The sequence below is a fragment of the Camelus ferus genome, chromosome 7 (assembly GCF_009834535.1).
Source record: "Camelus ferus isolate YT-003-E chromosome 7, BCGSAC_Cfer_1.0, whole genome shotgun sequence".
Classification (NCBI taxonomy): Eukaryota; Metazoa; Chordata; class Mammalia; order Artiodactyla; family Camelidae; genus Camelus; species Camelus ferus.
This window is the reverse complement of record NC_045702.1, coordinates 15773034-15785696: the sequence shown is the minus strand read 5'-3', so window position 1 is coordinate 15785696 and position 12663 is coordinate 15773034. Positions and strand designations below refer to the sequence as shown.

Below are 12663 nucleotides of genomic sequence, written 5' to 3'. Positions count from 1 at the left end.
AGTAATCAAACTGATGCTTCCACTAAGAGCAGATTCATTTTGGAATTAAAAGATTAGGACTAGAATCTAGAAAGGTAACAGAGATCGAAGGCTGCACAGTCTTGAAAGGCAATAGGATAAGCCTGGAGTTGTTTACGAAACTCAAGAAAATAAAAACCCCTTGAAACAGAGGAAAGCAAGAGGAACTACAAAATGCAGTGGAACACGACAAAGGACTGAAAGGTGGAAACCTGCAGACAATTCTGGAACAACAACAAAAAGTTATCAGTGGAAAAAATGGTGAAATCCAAACGAAGTCTATAGTGTAGTTAGTATTGTACAGAGGTTAATTTATTGGCTTTGCTAACTTTACTCTGGTTATTAAGACTTCAGTATTAGGGGAAGCTCTGTAAAAGGTATACAGAAACACTCTCTGTGATGTTTGCAGTTTTTCTCTAAATCTAAAATTAATTGAAAATGTAAAAATGAATCTGGTACAGATAAAGTCCACAGGCCCCTGCAGAGGCTGAGATGAGCCCGCCCTGCACATCCACAACCCGGGACCTCCCTCGCTCCTCTGGGCAGCCAGCCCCTTGCTGAAGCGGAAACCACAGTTAACAACTGCAAGTCTCCGCAGAAAATAAGCCTTCATGAAGGAGGGGTTTGCGGGACCAACCAGAAGGAGAATCTGAACCTAAAAATTAGAGAAAATAGACCACGATGACAAAACCTTAAAGAAAATATGTTTCAGATGTTTAAAGAGGCTAAAAAAAAAAAAGTAAACAACAAAAGAACAGGATATCAGGAAAGTTTAAGCACATATGACGAAACCAAAAATGAATCCTTCAAAGAAAAAGGGATTTAAAAACATACATATATACACACAATGACCAGAGACTCCAATATTTTAGACCTAACTGAAGACGTCATGATAATAGTTTTAATATATCTTTATGTTTTAATGAATATGCTTCAGATTACAAACAAAAACCAAAAAGACAATGTAGACTAACCGGTACACCTCGTTCGCCTAAGAGATTTTATATGTTCTGGATGTAAATAGGTTCAAAATGGTAGAAGAGTAAGGAGTTAAGAGGAAGAAGGTCAGGCTGCTCCCACACCCAGAGCCTGACCACTGGGTTGACGTGACTATGAACTTAAACCACAGTTGGCATCTCATGTGGCTTTTCTCCTCTTCCACGTTGCACCTGCCAAGCACAAGTTAAGGTAAAAAGAAAACCAGAAACAATAACAAATAAGGGAGATCCTTTGATCCAGTGCCTGGGTTAGATAATTAATGAAATTTTTGTTTGCTTTTGTGTGTGTGTTTGAAAAAAATTTTTTTACCTCCCATAATTACCATTTTATTGTTGTTATGAGAACATTAAAGCTCCACTCTTGGAGCAACTTTCCCAGGTATACAACACAGTATATTATTAACTAGAGTCACCATGCTGCATTAGCTCCTGGGACTTATTTTCATAACTGAAAGTTTGAACCCTTTAACCAGCATCCCCCCATCTCTTGGCAACCTACTGCACAGCATAGTGACTGTAGTTAATAATACTGTGTTGTATACTTGAAATCTTCTTTTTTTTAATAGACCGTTTTTTTAGAGCAGTTTCAGGTTTACAGCAGAATTGAGCAGAAAATACAGAGTTCGCACATAGCCCTCTCCACCCTCACATGTATACTCCCCTACCCTCAACATCCCTCATCAGTGTGGCTTATTTGGTACAATGAACCAAGGTTTGCCTTCAGTCTTAAGGTACTTTCTCTGGGTATTTGATTCTCAGTTAACTGCTGTTTTCTTTCATTACTTTAAAGACATCATTCTGAAGTTTTCTGATGACCATAATTGTCTTTGAGAAATCACCTGCTAGTTTAGTTATCATTTTTCAGTTGCTTTTCTTTTTAATATTATTTTAAATTTATTTTTATATATAGTGGCTAACATTTGCAAATCTCAAACTTCCAAATTTACCCCTTCCTACCCACTTTCCCCCGATAACCGTAAGATTGTTTACTATTTCTATGAGTCTGTTTCTGTTTTGTAGATGAGTTCACTGGTATCCTCTTCTTTTCTTTTTTTTAGATTCCACATATGAGTGATATCATACGATATTTTTCTTTCTCTTTCTGGCTTACTTCACTTAGAGTGACATTCTCCAGGTCCATCCTTGTTGCTGCAAATGGCATTATTTTATTCATTTGTATGGCTGAGTAGTATTCCATTGTATGAATATACCACAACTCCTTTATCCAGTCATCTGTCAATGGAAATTAAGGTTGTTTCCATGTCTTGGCTACTGTATATAGTGCTGCTATGAACACTGAGGTGCATGTATCATTTTGAATTAAAGTTCCCGCCAGATATATGCCCAGGAGAGGGATTGCTGGATCATATTGTAAGTCTATTGTTAGTATTTTGAGGAATCTCCATACTGTCTTCCATAATGGCTGCACCAAACTGCATTCCCAGCAGCAGTATAGGAGGGTTCCCTTTTCTCCACACCCTCTCCAGCAAAATTAATGAAATGTTTTTATTGCTGTTGGACCATGTACCATTTATCTAGTAACTTTCTTCCTCTAGAGATCTCCCACACTTTCCTTGCTACACTCCTTCTAGGGGAATAAATGGAGGTGGTGTGTGTTTGATCTCTCTGGGGTTGGGAAACTGGAAAAATTATAGCCACAAGTCTAGGTCACCCACTTTCATGTAGTTTAACTATTTGTTGTACTTGTGCCAAAGGATAGCATTACAGAAGTGTGAAACACAGAATGAATCTGGAAAACGCCTGTTGTACAGTTGTTTTAGAGTGGCTGGGTCGTGGGTGGTTGTATCAGTGCCTTGAAAATGTGCATTAGGGGAAGCAGTTAGATTTTGATTCTGTGATGTGATGATGTACCTCAATCCGAGGTTTCTTTCATTCAGCACTTGAAAATTCTGTGATTGTCTGAAAGGAAACATTAGTACAGAGTCAAAAAAGGAAAAAAAAAAAAAAGGCTTAAAGGCTAAGATGGAGTGTTGCATTTCAGTACAAATGAGTGTTGGTTTTTTCCCCCCTAAATAGTTCTGCACTGTGGCTGCTTTTGAAGAGCAGCAGGGATGTTCTATTTTTAGCAGAATTCAGAAGTAGCTGTTCCTTTTAGAAATCCCTAAAGCTCTAAGTGAGAGAGAGTGTAATCACTGCCTGGATTTGAAGTCCAGGAACCAGTAGGTGTTTAGAATTCTGTTTTACATTTCCAGACTCTCTTATTTCTGGATTCCTTGCAAGACAAATTTGGTACACAAATTAGGAGTAAAGTTTTTTAAAAAAGATGTGATTAACCACATTTAAATCAGAATATCATATTACTATAGGTAGCCCATTAACCCTAATCTTTTTTATTTTACCTTTCCTGGTCAAAATGCAGATTAGCAAAAAAGGAAATAAAACCCACTATAAGTCTACCATCAGAGATACTGCAATAAAAATTTTAATTGAAAAGTTTTAAATCTCAGCCAGTTAATCTTGTTTGGTGGTTGGGACTGATCAGGATGATTTGTTTTCTAATTGATCTTACAGTAAACAGTTGATCTGGATTCCAAAGTACACTAAGGTAGGGAGTGGGGGGGAGGATCAGGAGGAGGGCAAAATGATTAGAATTGGTGTGGGGTGTAATCTGGAAAGAAGGATGCGGGGATGGGCTTGGGGGTCTTCAACTGCTGGAGGAAAATGGCACCATGTCCTTGAGAACACGACTCCTCTGTGCCTTATTCTGTGCTCCACTGAGGGGGGCACTGCCCAACTGACCCCCTGACACATTTCATGGAATTTTGCAGGGACTTCCCAGTGTTTGTAGCTGAGATAGAGGACTTCATGGGTAGGGAGGCTGGGTCCAGAAAGCAATATTCCATTTCTAGCCTTTTCCTTTAACGCCAGGTAACTTAGAGACTTCTGCCCACAAACTGCCTTGGGGGGACCCTTGTGAAAAGTGTCTACCTTGATGTCTCTCCCTTCACTGGCTAACTAGGCATACACATCTACTCTCCATAATGTGTTTCCTGCCAGGGCTGCTCACCTCTTTCTCCGCAAAACCATTGACCACACAGAGGATGAACCAAGAGTAGCATCTCGACCATTTCTGCAGGGTCAGAAGTGTGCTGTGGGCGCCTATGGCAGAGTCCTCCGTGTCTTAACCCCTTTCTGGATAATTAAGGCTTCTATCTTCTGAGGTTCCTGGCCCCTGGACCTCGGAAGTTAGGGTTTGTATGTGCTCCATATCCATGACTGAATTTGATATGCCTCAAAATACAGAAGAGTGGTATTGTGATGAGCGGCAGCCAGAATTAAAAAGTGGTATCGACAGGCTCAAACACAGACAAAAACATCAACAAAATTTCGTTTATTCCTACTAAACCGAAAGTCCTACTTATAGATTTAAAAAATCTGTAATATGTGAATATGATAAAGAGAACACAGTCTAAGAGGACTTAGGGAAAGCTCTGAGGATGTTCATCGACATGTTGGGGATCATTAGGGGCACTGGGGATGTTTGAGGATCAGCCTAGACTTAGACATTATAAATAGAAATTATTGCCCTATAAGAATTCCTATCTACTGGGCTGGTTACTTGAAGAATGTAGGTACCCTATTTTGAAAGAAATGCTTATGAATTGGATGGAGAGACTGAGAGGAAGGGGGCCGGAATGTCAGGACTGGAAACCATGTGATTTGCAGAAAAAATCAAGACAGCAGGTGTTTGCCCTGAGGAGTGAAGACTTGTAGGAGATAAAGCTGTCTTCAAATATTCAACACATCATCATGAGAAGGAGAACTGACCTGCTGAATGGTATTCTGGAAGACAGACCAACTCGAAGCAGGGCTTGCCCTGTTAAAGGAAAGGACTTAGCAATTATCTCAGTAGGTCAACACAGAAAAGCCCTCTCTCCAGAAGACCTTACCCTCGGCCTCTTGTAAGGACCTCCTTCCCATGGCACCAAGTCCTCCCATTTTCCCTCACCTGTCCAGCAGAATAACTGTGGGTCTGCAACCTGAGGCCCCCCCCCGCAGCCCACCAAGTTCTTTTCCAAGATTTTCATGAAAGGTGAGGCTCTGGACACCTGGAGGGAGATGGTGCTATGGATGGGACTGAACAAAACCAACTCAGGCTCTCCCCAGAGTCAGTGGGATGGGGAAGCCCTCCATCCCCCGTTCCATTATCCTTAGTCATGCCATAAAATGAAGGGAGAAAAAGATGTTGTTTAATACGGCTTGGAAAAGTAGCTATGAATAAAGTTGAACGGTTTATAAATACACCTCTGTGGCTAGAACATGCTACCTAAGAGCAAACAATCATGATTCCAGTGTTGAGAATCTCGTGCAATAGTAAGTAAATTGGCTGAAAACTGATGAGATTATATGGTAATATTGCAGATACACGAATGCATTCATTAAACAAATATTGAGTACCAGCTATGTGATAGTACTGTTCTAAGCACCAGGAACTTGGAATACACTGGGGAATAATACAAGTCCCCTGCTCCAATTGGGGGGCTGTAGATAAACAAGCATGGAGGTCATTGGTCTCAGTGGAAGCTAGCTTGAAGGAGGAATCAAGGAGGACCATGAGGTAGGATGAAGACAGCTGAGAATTTAGACAACTCTTTTCAGATACTTTGCTGAGAAGGGAAGCAGAGAAACGGGGTGTTAACTGGAAGAGTAAGCGGTGTAAGATTGCCAAATAAAATACAGGAAACCCAGTTAAGTTGAGTTTCAGATAAACAAGGAATGCTTTTTTCAGTTGAAGTATGTCCTAAATATTGCTTGGGACACACATACTAAAATATTGTTTATCTGACATTCAGATTTACCTAGGTGTCTGTATTTTTGTTTGCTAAATCTGGCAATCTTAAAATTATGGGTCCCAGATGTGTTATGCGTTGATGGGGCTGATTCATGGAGTGAAGACTGAGAGGGGCCGGGATTAAGAGCTGAGGAAACTGGCACTTGGAGGAGGAGGGATGTTATCCTATTGTGCAAGGAGAGAAAATGGAACACAGCCCAAATTCAGGTCAGTCTGCAGAGATGCAAAAACGGACAACCTTTCTGCTTCTGAGAAAAATTAATTTCAAGTGAATATGTTTCCATTTCTTTAGATTTATTAGCTTAGGACTTTTAAAAATAGGCAGAAAAACATTATTTTACAGTAAATTGTTTTATTTTGCACTTGTTTAAAGATGAACTCTGCTTCATTTTCCATGGCTAGAAAGATATATTCAAATTAATAGTGCCTGTTATTTGGGGTAACATAATGACTGAGCATCACAGTGGTATTTCCTCCCTTACATTTATTAAGGTGTGTTTTATGGCCCAGGATGTAATCTATCTTGGTGACTATTCCATGTGAGTTTGAGAAGAATGTGTAATCTGCTGTGGTTGGATGAAGTAGTCTATAAATGTCAACTAAATGCAGGGGATTGATGGTGCGGTTCTGTTCAACTGTGTCTTTACTGATTTCTTGCCTGCAGGGTTTGTCAGTTACTGATAGAGGGGTGGTGAAGTCTCCAGCTATAAAAGCGGATTCATCTGTTTCTGCCTGCAGTTTAATCAGTTTTTGCCTCACATATTTTGTTGCTCTGTTCTTAAGACTATACACATTAAGGACTGTTATATCTTCTTGGAAAACTGGCCCCTTTATCATTTTGTAATGCTTTTCTTTATCCCTGATAAATTGCCTTCTCTGAATTCTGCTCTAAAGTTAATGTAACTACACCAGCTTTCTTTTGATGCATGGTATCTTTCTCTATCCCTTTACATTTAATCTATGTCTTTATATTTAAAGGGGGTTTCTTGTAGACAACATACAGTTGGGCCTTTTTAAAAAATTCATTCTGATGGTCTTTTAATTGGTGTATTTAGACCATTTAAAGTGATTATGGGGGGAGCGTAATAGCTCAGTTGGTAAAGTGCATACTTGGCATGCACGAGGTCCTGGGTTCAAACCCCAGTACCTCCACTAAAAAACATAAATAAAAATAGAGTGATTATGGATGTGGTTGGATTGATGTTTGCCATATTTGTTACTGTTCTCTCTTCTTTTTTAAAAAAATATTTGAGGGGGATGGCTATTAGGTTTACTTTTAATGGAGGTACTGGGTATCAAACCCAGGACCTTGTGCATTTTAATCACACACTCTACCACTGAGCTATACTACCGTCCCTCACTGTTACTGTAGTCATTCATTAACCCTGCTCTTCCTTTCTGGTTTTTTGTCTTCCACTCTTTTTCTGGCTTCTCTGGTTTTATGAACATTTTATATCATTCTGTTTCTCTCCTCTATCTTAACATATCAGTTTTTTACTTCTGTTTTTACTCTGAGCCGTTGCCCTAGCATTTATAATATACATTTATGGCTAAGCCAAGGCCACTTGCTAGTAGCACTATACTGCCGAGTGGTGCAGAGACCTTCCGACTTCCAGGCTCTTCGCACTGAATCGGGAAGACATGGTCATGTTTACTTCACAATTAAACACATGCACATGTGCCACCCAGACATGCACGTTCCCCTGTGTAGTGTTGTTGCCCGAGGTTACTGTGCAACTTACTCAGACAGCTCTCAACATTTGGGTGAAATTCCTTCCAGGCTTTTTCCTATGCCTCTTATGCTTCTAATGAGGGGCAGGCTCCATATACAATTTTCTATATTTAATGTTGTCATAAACATTTTCTTCATGTCACTAAAGACCTATTTTATTCATCATTTTATGTCTCAGTAGGACATTGTTTTTCCAGATTCTTACATAATTCGTTATTCATCTTACCGCTTCCAGGTATCTGAGTTAATTTCTTTACTGAAAACATTTCCTCCTTTAGCAACTTGATTACATTTGCTTCTTTGTAAAGGTTTGTGGTTGGCACTCCTGGTTCCTTTAACACTTCAGCAAAGGAGTTCCTAATGCCTTCACCACTCTTGCCTAAATATGAGCAGTGTAATTAGTTCCGGAGGTGGGACTCGGAGATCAGGCTCAGCGTGGGTGTGGGGGTGAGGCTCCTCTTCCTGGTCGCAGACTTCTCATTGTCCCCCGACCTGGCGAAGGGGGCTGTGTATTTTCTGCATGGTATTCCTCTCTGTGGATCTACCATAAATTAGCCATTCCCCCAGTGTTAAACATTTGGTTGTTTCTAATGTTTTGCTATTGTAAATAATGGAATGCTAAATATCTTTGTGGATGAATTATCTAATTGTTAGATGATTTCCTTAGAATAAATTCCTAGAGGTGAAATTACTGAAGTGAACGGTATCAATAAATTTAAAGGGTCTTTTTCCATATTATCAATTATTTTTCAGACATCCTGGGCCAATTTATATCCCCAATGTCCACTTCAAGAATACATCTGATTGTACCTTCCACCAGAACTGAGTAATAGAATTATATTTTTATATATACTTTATAATTTGACCAATAAAAAAGTTTCCACATACTTTTCATAGTTATCATTTTACATCTATATAATATTCCAGTCATATTATCTTTCCTTTACCTTGTTCTTTGCAATTTAGTGTTCTTTTCTCAATATGTTACATTATCTAGAATAGCAAATTATTGGAAACAACTATTACTTTTCCAGATTACTTTGCTAGCTTTTTTCCTTTGAATTATTATGAATTCCCGTGAATTATTATGTATTTAATATACATGGGTTTTAAGGGACTCTTTCATAGTGTGACAAACATCATTTCTTGGAAGTCACCAAGCAAAGACAGGTCATCTTTCTTGAGGTGTGGTTAATGTGTGTGTGTGTTTGTGTGTGTGTGTGTGACCATGAATGAACAAGAAAAGGAGATGGAACCTATTGGTCACTGAGGTCCCTTCCATGTCTGATTCTGGGACTCACTATATTGTCCCAGTATCCCAGGCAGTCTTGCTGATGAAGATTTAAAGCAGAGAATTCCAAGCCTGGAGGGAATCAGATTTATTATTATTATTATTTTTAGTCCCGGCTGAGCTACTCAGATTGATGTGACTTTGGTCAACTCCCATTGTCTCCTTGGGTTTCACTGAAATCCACAGATGCACGTGGAAATAATTTATGTAGATAACATTAAATGTTAAGCTAAACACCTCTGGTCCAAAATTTTTAATGTTATCACATTGTAGACCTTAAATGTCTATAATTTTTGTCAATTATACCTTAATAAAGCTGAAAAAAGAAAAAAAGTTATAATCCCCAGACTCATGCAGATCTGATATGCCTTATGTGCAAATTCCTCCCACCGCACAGATCTTACCCACCTGGCCCCTTACACCCCCACCCTCACCCCGACCCCAAGGTTCTTCGAAGGGAATCACCCTTGGGAAGCTGGACGTGAGAGGTTTGTTTGCTCCTTTCAAGTGGGCTGCCTTCCACGTGTCTTCTTCCAGAGATGGGCTGGAAGGCTGCCATCTCTGAGTGCAAACTGAAGATGATGGGGGAACCCTGGGAGGTTCCATTTGTCTCCTGTAAAATTTAACTGTTGCAGTCGTATGTCAAGTCTGTGAAAATGATTTTAAATGATTAAAAATAATTTTTAGCTGGGATGTTGTATCTCAAGTGGCAGAGCGCATGCTTAGCATACACAGGGTCCTGGGTTCAATCCCTAGCACCTCCTCTAAAAATAAATAAGTAAACCTGATTACCTCCCCCGCCTAAATAAATAAATAAATAAATAAATAAATAAATTTTTAAAATGATTAAAAACCCCTGCCTCCTTGGCATTTACATTCTAGTGTTTAATAAAATGACACCGGTCAGAAGTATCCTCAGTATATAAGCCTTGCAGGTCACGACGTCTGAGGTTTTCTCACCCCCTTGGCACGGAGCTCGGCTGTCCTACAGCCTATAGCCCAGTCTGTTGTTTGTTCTCACTGCTAAGACGCTTTCAGAACTGACCGATAGCTACATTTTGGCTCATTTCTGGCAAAAACACACTGAGGTCTCATCATAGTTCCCAAAAGGTCCATCTGAGTTGCTGTCTTAAACAAAACGGTTTCTCCACATTTCCCCAAACCTGGCACGATCCTGGCCTATCTGAAGGTGAGAAATCTGCCCTAGAGCCAGGAAGAGAGTAACAAGGCAATAAATTTTATTTTTTAATTCAGCTAAAATGCACACTTGCCTAGAATTTCATTTATAGCTAAGCTTTAAAAAAATCACATTAAAAGAAAAATGCTAACTGATACAAATTGATAACAATGCTGTCTTCAGATCTGAGATAAAATTGCATTCAATAAATCGAATTCACCATCTGACAGTGGAAATGTGCATATTATTCTTGGGTGAAGCATGGATATGACTGATGTCTATTCTGGAACAAGGAGATAGAAAGAGTGAAAAGTCAATTTCAATTTCTGGGACAACTGAATGAAATATCTGCATGCTGACTGGAAAGCAAGTTATCCCATAACACTTAGTTTAATTAAGAATGTGTTTCTCCCGTGACCCATCGTTACTGCAGCTGGCAGTCCTGCAAGGAAACACATCCACAGGCCCATAAAGGGAGCCTGTGAGGATTTTCGTGGAGTGTGATGTGGAATTGGGGTTTGGAGCCAATCTAGGAGTCCCTGTCCCCAGGAACGGGGATGTCAGCCGTGTGGTTGCTCACAGGGTAGAACCCAGTACAGCAGCAGGAAGCTCCTGGACTTACGGACATAGAAGAGGAAATAGATCTTAAAAATATTACTACTGAGTGAACAAAGTAAGAGACAGGATGAGATCTAGTTTATGTAAATTCAAATCACCTAAACTTATAATCATATTTTGTATTTTACAGGAGCACATATGAGGATGCATATGGTTGTCTTAGGGGATGGGAGCAGGAGAATGAGAAGGAGAAATGGGGGTAATTTGAACAAAGAGTAAAATGAAGAAAGGTTGGGTCAACCATTGGCTCTATGTCATACATTTTCCCCCAATAAATAAGTAAATAAATGAGTACAGTTCTCTTAAGAGTAAACAAGTACTTACAATTTGATTTATTCAGTGATCCTAAGATTGGGCTGATAAACTAACGCATGCATTAAAATTTGGTGTTAGTGCATAAGATACAGAACTTACTCTTCCATTAGTGGTCTTTTGTTCAGGATTTTAAACTCATGGGTATTTAACTTGATGCAGAAAATACCACCCTTCTCTGGAATGGGTACTGAGAGTTTCCCAGATACTTGTAAACCCATTTTTTTTTTTAAAAAAAAGTAGACTTTATTTCTGAAGTCTTTAGGTTCACAGCAAAATTGAGCATAACTGTACAGAGAGTTCCCACATACTCCCTGTCTCCACACATGCGTAGCCTCCCCAGCTCTCAACATCTCCCACCAGAGTGGTACATGTGTTACAACTGATGAACCTCCGTTGACATGTTATCACTCGAAGTCTGTGGTTTACATTAATGCTCACTCTTGGTGTACATTCTATAAATTTTGACAAATGTATAATGGCATGTGTCCACCATTATTACTGCATCATAACAGAATAGTCTTACTGCCCTAAAAATCCTCTGTGATCAGCCTGTTCATCCCTTCCCACCCCCAACCACTAGTCTTCTTACTGTCTCATAGTTTTGCCTTTCCCAGAATGTCATACAGTTGGAATCATTCAGTATGTAGCCTTTTCAGATTGGCTTCCTTCACTTAGTAACGTGCATTTAAGCTTCCTCTATGTCTTTGCGTGGCTTGATAATTTAGAAATCCATTTTTAAAGGGGTATTTGATCTGAGCATATCCAAAGTATAATTTACCTCTTCTCTGTATCTCACGTATTGCTTTATAATAATACAAAATTTGAGAAAGAAACTACTTGCTCAACCAGTGAAAAGAGAAATATTTGCTTGTCTTTATAGCATCAGTTTAGCTTGTATCCCTTCTTGATAGAAATGAACATGTCACAAAAGAAATATGACCGCTACATTTGTGTTCCTGTCTGCGTTGGTGGGGAAGAGGAATGGCTTCTTTGCGCGGGGAAACCGCAGAACTCGGCGTTTGTGGTCCATTAGACAGCGGTGCCACCCGAGCGGCAGCCTCTTTCATCAATGATGCTTTATCAGCCTGGCCATGAGGGACTGTTTGTAATCAAATTTTTAAAAAACACTTCAGCTTTTTGTTTTCAGGATGGTTTAAACAGTGCTTTTACAAATATATAGCCAGTGTGTTTTGTGTCAGACAAGCCTGTAATTGAAGCCAAGTGTTTCATCTTTTTTTCTTTTGTGTGTATGTGTATATATATATATACACATATGTATAGTCAGTTTACAATGTTGTGTCAATTTCTGGTGTACAGCACAAGTGTTCCATCTTATATGTCATTTCTTTTTTCTGAGGTTTTGGCAGCCTTTAGGACACCTCTACGTGAATTTTAAAAGGTGCCCAATCCTCGAGGAAAGCTGAGTAATTGTGAATGAACAGCCTGAGCTACCCACGAAGAGCTTTCCAGACCCCCGTGGGCAGCAGCCTCGGCCCCACGCCCACCCTCCAGCTCTCAGATACTCCATGTTCCTCTTCCCAGGGCCATCCAGAGTCAGGCGGGGGGCGTCCAGCGTGGCAGGGTCTGGCAGTCATTAGGGAGCGGGCCGGGGAGGGAAGCGAGCTCAGGGACCCCGGCGCGTGGCCAGCACGAGGTGGCAGTGTGTGTGTGCACGGCCATGCGTGCAGTGTGGGTTTAATA

At 40.0% G+C, this 12663-nt stretch overlaps 1 non-coding gene across 1 annotated transcript; it reads right to left on the bottom strand.

Moving 5' to 3' along the window:
* Positions 1-7109: 7109 nt before the first annotated feature.
* On the bottom strand, positions 7110-7181 carry TRNAF-AAA. The gene has a single exon. It is a non-coding gene; the product is annotated as a tRNA-Phe (tRNA).
* Positions 7182-12663: the final 5482 nt, after the last annotated feature.